The 8,582-nt window shown below is 42.6% G+C and overlaps 1 pseudogene; it reads left to right on the plus strand.

The window, feature by feature from the left end:
- Positions 1 to 1,074: 1,074 nt before the first annotated feature.
- On the plus strand, positions 1,075 to 8,201 carry LOC123039440 (putative disease resistance protein RGA3; annotated as a pseudogene).
- Positions 8,202 to 8,582: the final 381 nt, after the last annotated feature.

Genomic DNA, 8,582 nt, shown 5'->3' on the forward strand with positions numbered 1-8,582 from the left:
GGCTGTTAGTGGAAAAGGACGAGGTGCTCTGTGCCTCAACAAGAACGTGGGCTCGTTTACTTGGGCTTTAATCTGGGCTGTTTGGTAAGTCTACGGGGGCAAAGCTCAGACTCTGTAAGCTCCCCTCCACACTCGTCGGCGACAAGGCCAACGGAGAATGTTAGAATGCATCGGAACATGACCACAAGCAGCTCGTGTGCCATCTGCGGAAATACGGACTCTTGGAAGCATAGCTTGATTGAGTGTACTGCTGCCCGGTGTGTTTGGTCATTGGTGGATCAGGAGCTTATTGATGATTTGCGAAGTAACACTGAAAATGATGCAAAGAAATGGTTATTTACTATGATCGAACAACTACCACACGACAAGTTCACCAAGGTAGCAGTTACCCTATGGGCAATATGGTGGGCGAGGCGGAAGCTGATCCATGAAGGGTTGCATCAAAGCCCTTTATCCACTTACATGTTCATCACTCACTTCTTATCAGAGTTGGAGGAGGAAAAGAATCCAATAAAGTCCCGTATGAACATCCCAGTTACTGCTGCACCAAGGAAGTGGATTCCGGCCACTGGTGATTATGCTAAAATCAATGTTGACGCTGCTGTCTTCCGTGGAGTTGGTGCCGCTGCTGCAGTTTGCAGGAACAATAACGGACAATACCTGGGGTCCTCGGTGCTTGTCACTAGAGGGCTGGTTGATCCGCCTACTTTGGAAGCTATGGCATGCAGAGAAGGATTATCGCTAGCGGAAGACCTGGGGCTGCAGAAACTAGTGATTGCGTCTGACTGTCAAGAGGTGGTGAAGCATATCAAAGAAAAGTCAGGTGAAAACTATGGTGCAGTTGTAAAAGAGATTATTTCTTGGCAATCTTCTTTTAATTCTTGCTGTTTTAAGTTTGAATTTAGAGCCTCGGATTTCGATCCTCATAAACTAGCTAGGCATGCTGTAAAGTTAGATCATGGCCGCCACATTTGGTTGGGGCAACCACATGATACTTCTGTAATACCGGTAGCAATACCAACTTTTGAATAAAGCCTAGTTTGTTGCTCAAAAAAAGCAAGGCGGCCGCCGCCCATGGCTCCGGCGGTGACCGTCGCCGCCGACGGCAGCTACGGCCTCCGTCTCCGTGGCCGCCCCCGACCCCTAATCCGACGCCACTCGGTGAGCGCATCTCCCTCCAAGCCCTTCTCTTCTCTCCCCGGCCAGTCTCGTAGGTGGGCCCAGAGCTAGAGGCGTTCGTCTTTCTCGTTTCGCTCGTTGATTCAATGCCTTAGCGTGAAGAGCAGAGCTGTTCTAAATTAGGCCTCGTCAATTTGACACCACTCTTCTTTTTTCTCTTTTTTTGTTCAAAGTATCAACTGACACAGATGAGCTGAAGTGTACTAATCTAATTATGACATTCTAATATCTTTTGTGCGTAGTTTGCTGGACTTGCTGAGATAGAAGTTAAGCATATTTACAGGTTCAACCAAGTCCTGGAAGTAGCTAGATTGTTTGCTCACCTTTCGGAAGATGATGTCATAATCGCTATGTTATCCACTCTTGCTCTGGTTTGAAAGGTTTCCCAATCCATTATTTCGTTCAAATATCTGCCTGAGTAATCATTAACATTACTGACCTATCCTCCTTGAGTCATGTACTTTTAGTTGTGCATCTATTTTCAGTCGATGCAATTGTTTGCAATATCACCATATCTCAAGCTGCTCTCGAATGTCGAGATGGTTGGTTGTTTTGCAAAAGCATAAATAAAGCTCCTATATAAAATGGTTTGCTGATTTTGTTTTTACCTTTCCGATCTCCTTTTTGATATGAATTGGAAAGGCTTTCGTGCTAGTTTTGCTCGAAAATACTCCCTCCGTTCACTTTTGTAAGTCGTTTCAGACAACACAAAATAGGTTGTTTTGCACATTGTCTGAAATGTCTTCAAGGTCTTATAAAAATGAACGGAGGGAGTAGTATATTTTCGAAGAAGCAAACCCTCTGTTTTGGTGTTAACAAGACAAGAAAAGAGCGCAAGAGGCATCAGATTGCACTTCCAATGGTGGATGCTGGCACAGATTAGCATAACAAGAGTGCATGTGCTGTGCGTGTGCGGTCATAATAATAAGCTGGAGGCGGATTTCCACAAGATATTTGTACGTAGATAAGAGTGCCGTGCCGTGGAGCACTGATCTCTCTATCACTACCGTACCCGAGGAAATGGAGCTGCTGCAGTGCTGCATCTGGACAAGGTGCAGACTCTGGTAGTCTCCTTTGACCCTGACACTTTGGCTGCATCCTCCAGACCCTCGAGATTCCTTGTCCTTGTGATCGATGCACTTGATGTGGCTCTCGTTCCGTTCTTAAGTTGCTGCAGCCAACCGAGCCCATCTTCAGCTTGATTGGAGCGCTGCACTTGCGAAGGATGCTTCTGTTATTTCAGGATTTTGAGGTAGGGTTACGATGCAATCTTCGGACTCTGTATGTGTGCGTTTTAAATTCTTATTATGCTATCAGCACCTAAATGACAAGAAACACATGGTGTTCTAGCATTCAACCTATACAATACAGTACTGTTCTAATTGTGTGGTTTCATCCAGTTAAATCTACATATCTTGAACGGCACAAACACCTCTAAACAAATTCTAGCTGCTTCAATATACTCCACAGGCAACTTCCTCAGGAGACTAAAAAGTTTGCGTGTTACGTGTGCTCTGCAGAACGATATTAAGGGGACAAAGCAAAATCACCTAAGGGACAGGCAAACTGATTTTGCATTTGGCTGCTGGTGCCCCAGTTGGACAATGACACCATACTTTGTGGAGAAAATATCGCTTCTAGTTGCAATGACATCATAGTTGTGACATGGATCGGATAAGTAGGCTTATGTGTGGTTCAGATCTGTTTATTGGTGCCCATCCAATAACTGAAATGGACCACACCATCCGCTGAAAACAACCACCCTGTTGACCAAGTGCTGCGACAAGGTTCATGCACCTGTGCCTTGAGGATTCAGTGCCACAGGTAATTTGCATCTCATTATCACACCACGCAGGCACAAGCAATGAAGCAAGGATAATGCGTAAATCGGTAGCCACCCCTCGGGCATCACCTTGCTCTATTTTTGGTTGAATAAAATCAAAGAGGTACATGTGGTCCGAGATGAAAGACAAAAAGAGAAGGCATTCCCAGTCCCAGCACTCCACCCTTGACCTTTCTTCTTGCTAGTCCTCCTCCTCTTGCAGCATCAGTGCGAGCACCAGGCGGGAGCATGGCCAGCCAGCCTCTGGTATATATATAGCCTCCCTCCTGCCATTAGTACTTAGACTAATAACATAGACAACTCTTACACAATACATACATAATTCGAAAGAAGTGCAGAACCATTTTGAGGTAGTGGTTTGGACATGTGTATCTCTTAATTTCGACCCAAATAAGTTGTTAGAAGAGATTAAAGGGAAAATCCCTAGAGTTGAAGGGGAAAAGGAGGGTGGAGTAGATAACGTGATTGAACAAAGACTAAAATCTAAAAGGTTTTTAATTATATTGGACGATATGTGGAAATTTGGTGATCAGGAGGATTGGCAAAGGTGGTTGTTGCCATTCAAAAAATCACAAACGAAAGGTAGCATGATTCTAGTCACAACTCGGTTTCAAGCACTAGCAGAAATAGTTAAAACAATTGATCATTATATAGAACTGAGAGGCTTAGAACCAGAAGAGTTTAAGAAGTTATTCCTAGCATATGTCTTCGGTGACGAGGATTCTAGAAGGGATCACACTTACTTGCTTGAGACTGGAGATAAGATAATGGAAAAACTAAAGGGATCGCCTCTTGCGGCAAAAACTGTTGGTAGATTACTGAGAGATCACCTCAATTTGCATCATTGGAATATGGTTCTTGAAAGTAAAGAATGGGAGGCGCAAACTGGCAATCATGACAATATGCCTGCCTTGAAGCTTAGTTATGACTATCTCCCTTTCCATATCCAACAGTGTTTTTCCTATTGTGCATTATTTCCTGAAGATTACAAGTTTCGTAGCAAACAACTCATTCACTTCTGGATAGGACTCGATATTTTACATTCTAGTGGCCAAACCAGAACATTAGAAGACATAGGTCTGAGCAATTTAAATGATTTGGTCACCCATGGTTTCTTCAGAAAAGAAGAAACCAGTGGAGAGCCATATTATATTATCCATGACCTACTACATGATTTAGCATTGAAGATTGCATCTCATGAATGTCTTAGCTTGAATTTTCCAAATGTGAGATCAGTAGAAATTCATCCATGCACCCGTCACCTGTCCGTAATCATAGATAGCGTAGATTATAATAATGCAATGGTTGGTGAAAACTTCAGGAATGAACTGAGAAAACTAGAGGCAAGATTCATGGTCGAAAATTTGCAAACATTGATGGTGTTTGGAGAAATGGATGAATGCATTGCTAGTATTTTTGGCGATTTTCTTAGGCAAGCACATGCTCTTCGTGTTCTTTTCTTGCCCAAAATGTGTGTTCCCGTTGAATCTATGTTACATAAATTTTCAGCACTAGTCCACCTACGGTACCTAAGTCTAGGGCCAATAACTGGGATGCGCTTACCATACACAATCTCTAGATATTATCATTTAAAGATTTTGGATCTAGAAGAATGGCATGAATGTCATTAATTATGTGCCCAAAGACATGTGCAACCTTGCAAAATTGTGCCATATTCCTACAAAGTATGACGGGCTTCATTCTTCTATTTATAATGTGGGAAAACTGAAACTCTTACAAGAGTTAAAGGCATTCAAAGTCGGCAATGAAAGTGAAGGGTTTGAACAAAAGCAACTAGAGGATTTGGTCGAGCTAAGGGAACTTGGCATCTATAACCTTGAGAAAATACACACACAAGAAGAAGCAGCCAAAGCAAAATTGTTAAACAAAAACTACTTGCGCGTTTTAAAATTATCTTGGGATAATGGGCAATCTAACTCTAAACCTGACATGGAAGGATTGGTTCTTGAGAGTCTTCAACCACATAGAAATCTTCAAGAGTTGTGCATTAGAGGGAACAGAGGCCCTTCTTGTCCAACATGGTTAGATGATAAACTCAGTGTTGAAGCTTTACAATCTCTTCATCTTGTTCATGTTTCTTGGGATGTTTTCCCTTCTTTTGGCAAGATGTGGGATCTTCGTGAAATAATATTGGATCATATTCCCACAATAAAGGAGTTTAGTCTAGAGCAAAGCTTTTGCAAGCTAGTAAAGATTACACTCATTGGCTTAGAAAATTTTGGAAAATGGGTACCACGGGGCAGTCATTTATTCCCTTGTTTGCAAGTACTGATTATTAAGAATTGCCCTAAAATCTCGGAGTTGCCATGTTCAAGCCATTTTGCTTACCCACTGAAACAAGACGGCAACATAGATTGGTTTCCCAAACTACAAGAGCTTAAGATAGAAAATTGCCCTGAAGTCTTGCTACTGCCTCCTATCCCTTGGACCCAATCTTTGTGCTCTGTCGAGATAAGTGATGTGGGATCAAAACTAGTGAACAGGTTGGTCTACTCAAAATCATCTTCTGGAGTAGCATTGGAAGTTAATGCAAAGGATGGTCTGCATAACTTAGATCAGGTGTTACTATTCAGTCAACTAAAAGAACTTCAGGAGTTGGAGATAACAAATTGCCCACCTTTGGAGCTGAATTATTTTCTAATGCTAGCCTCATTGAAGGAATTGTGGGCATTGTCTTCAAATCATGGGGTGCTGGCATCAGAAGTTGAGAGTGGTGTCGAATGGCAGCATCCTGTTGAGGACATTAAAATTTGGGTTTCTAATTCTAGTGGAAAGGAATTGACGCAGTTCTTGTCTCATCTCCCAAAGCTATCCAAACTGGGAATATATCGTTGTGAAAACATAACACAGTTTGCTGTGGGGGTGGATTTGCAGCAAACAACATCACCAGTATCATCGTCAACCTCTTCAGATGTTACAATTGATGATACACAAGCAAAAGATGAGCAGCAAGAAATAGCAGAGGTGGAGAAGGATGATAGGTTGTTGGTCCTCCCTGCACATCTCTCCAATTCTCTGCAGACGTTGAGCATCATCAACTGTGATGATTTTGTAGTTCATTCCCTCAATGCCCTCCAAGGCCTAACTTCCCTTTGGTTAGAAGATTGCTCTTTTTGCCACCCTTTCCCATCCTCCCTGCTACACCTGGACCTTTCGTCCGTGAAGGGCGTGCAGACCCTTTCAAACCTCACCTCTCTCACCCGATTAAACATATCTGGTTGCGGAGAGGATTTAAGATGCGAGGGCCTGTTCCCTGTTGCCTCTCCTTACTCGGGGCCACCTCAGCCAATTAAAGGTCCGAAGAAGCCCCAATTTGTTTGGTGGGTGGGATCCCAATCCCATGCGGCGGATGACAGAATCCAAACTGCAGAATCTCGAGACAGATGACATCGAGGGCTTCCTCGATGCGCCCGCCCTCTCTTCCTCCCTCACATCGTTGGACTTTACTGGGAACAAAGAGAAGACGTGCTTCACAAAGGAGCAGGAGGAGGCCTTTCAACGTCTCACCTCGCTCCAGGAATTCCAGTTTTGGTATTGCCGCAAGCTGCAGCACCTCCCTGCAGGCCTAAACAAGCTGACCAACCTCAAGAGATTACGGATCTGGAGTTGTCCATCCCTTCGGTCGCTGCCCAAGGGCGGCCTCCCGAGTTCACTGCGAGAATTAAATGTCAACGAGTGCGACAATGAGGAGCTAACAAAGCAGTGCAGGCGGTTAATGGGGACCATCCCGGAAATCACACTATAGGCTAATCCAAGGTAACAGACACTTCCTTGCTCGTACCTATTCTCGATTTTCACCATTGCCCTTACTTTTTCCTGATCCCACAGACACCCAACTCATTTTTCTTTGGGTTTGGTCTTTGGTGTACGTTGCTACTGCATATTCTGAAAATTGCTTGATTCCATCAACCGTGCAGCTGGTCCGTGCACCACTTTCACCTTGTGGAATTATGCCCATCTGTGGACAGTTGGCACATGAGGTACTGTGTGGTATTTTCTTCATGAGGTACTGTAAGTATCTGCTTATAGTCATCTGTGTTGGTACATGTAAATTGTCTGAAAAGTATCTGCTTATAGTCATCTGTCTGATCAAAATCGCTCCCACTTCTATTAGTTTAAAATCACTGCTCAGGTTCGGCCACATGGGTGTTTGGTTTCTGTTATTATTGCATTAGTCTGAATGGTGCGTGTTTTTTATACTATTCAGGTTCGGCCATGAAGTTGTAAATTTTTCCGTCCTTGTACAATTCTCTGCATTGACACACTGTTCCGACATCAAAGCCTTGAGTGGCACTTACCTCTCAGCAGAAACTAATAATTATGGTACGTGTATGTAATATCATAATTTACTTTCCGTAGAAACTAATGCATGGTATTTACCTTGCTTCTTTCTAATCCCATGTGTCAAGTCAAATTTTCTTCGTTTGGTTTACCTCATTACTGCACAATTTCAAGTCTGATCAAAATGTTTATTCTATTTACTATATATGCAGGGCTCCATCTTGGAGTTGTACATTCTTCTAGCTTTGTAAAGTTCTCTCCATACACGTATGTGCAGGTGGCATATGAGGGTCTAGTATGAAAACCCATAAATCTGGTTAGTATGTATAACCATGTTCACTGTATAGCTAATACCATTTCAAAGTACTTTGTCTCTCCCTAGACAAACTTTGTGATGTACTCAATAATTTTTTTCTTAATAGATGTGGCCTGTGGCACAACGTGGGGAATCAACACAATTCAGTAGGCACATGATTGTGAAGGTATAACCCTTTCGTGCCCACGGAAGGTTTCATGGTTGCCTTAGCTATGCTAGATTGTATTCAATGTGCAATTGTGAAACTCTTATTTCCTCATGAGACCTAGGTTAGAGAAATTACTGCATTCTTGCTAAGTTGGCAGTCTAGCTGTTGAGCTCGCTTATAATTTCTGAATTCATTGCCATACTGAATTAAATAACATAAGAGAGTTTTCAGCTGATACATGTAGCCGTGAAGGTAGAGAACACCTGTTGTCGTTGGGTGATTGATGAACATTGATTGAGCAAAAAGGCCTGAGCTTGCTAATTTTTATTCACAGAACCTCCCAATTTAAGTATGGTGAAGGTGATTTTATTCTTTTGTTCTGGAGTATTTTTTCTATCCCACCAATGCCAAAATCAGAGCAGATTTCATGAGCCTTATTATTGCAATCTGAATATTTAGTGTGTATTGTTAAGTTTGATGTTCCTCCAGTCTGAAGTCTTTCAAAACCAGTCATTCTTTTTTCGTAACATTTGGTTGCTAGCCTCTTCAACACTCGGCACTGCATTCCTTCACCAGGATACTACAAACTCCACCGGTGTACATATACAAATCCCAGAAACTAAACCAATTTCTTCCATGTGTTCACACCATACCTACCTATATATCATACATCTATCGCTATTCCATTGTAGTTGATTATTCCATAAGCACACACATCAAGTTGAAGAACACTGCAAATTTCATGATTGAATATTCCTCAAAATGGATGCCTCTCTCACAAACAAATGAATGAA

The sequence above is a fragment of the Triticum aestivum genome, chromosome 2B (assembly GCF_018294505.1).
Source record: "Triticum aestivum cultivar Chinese Spring chromosome 2B, IWGSC CS RefSeq v2.1, whole genome shotgun sequence".
NCBI lineage: Eukaryota > Viridiplantae > Streptophyta > Magnoliopsida > Poales > Poaceae > Triticum > Triticum aestivum.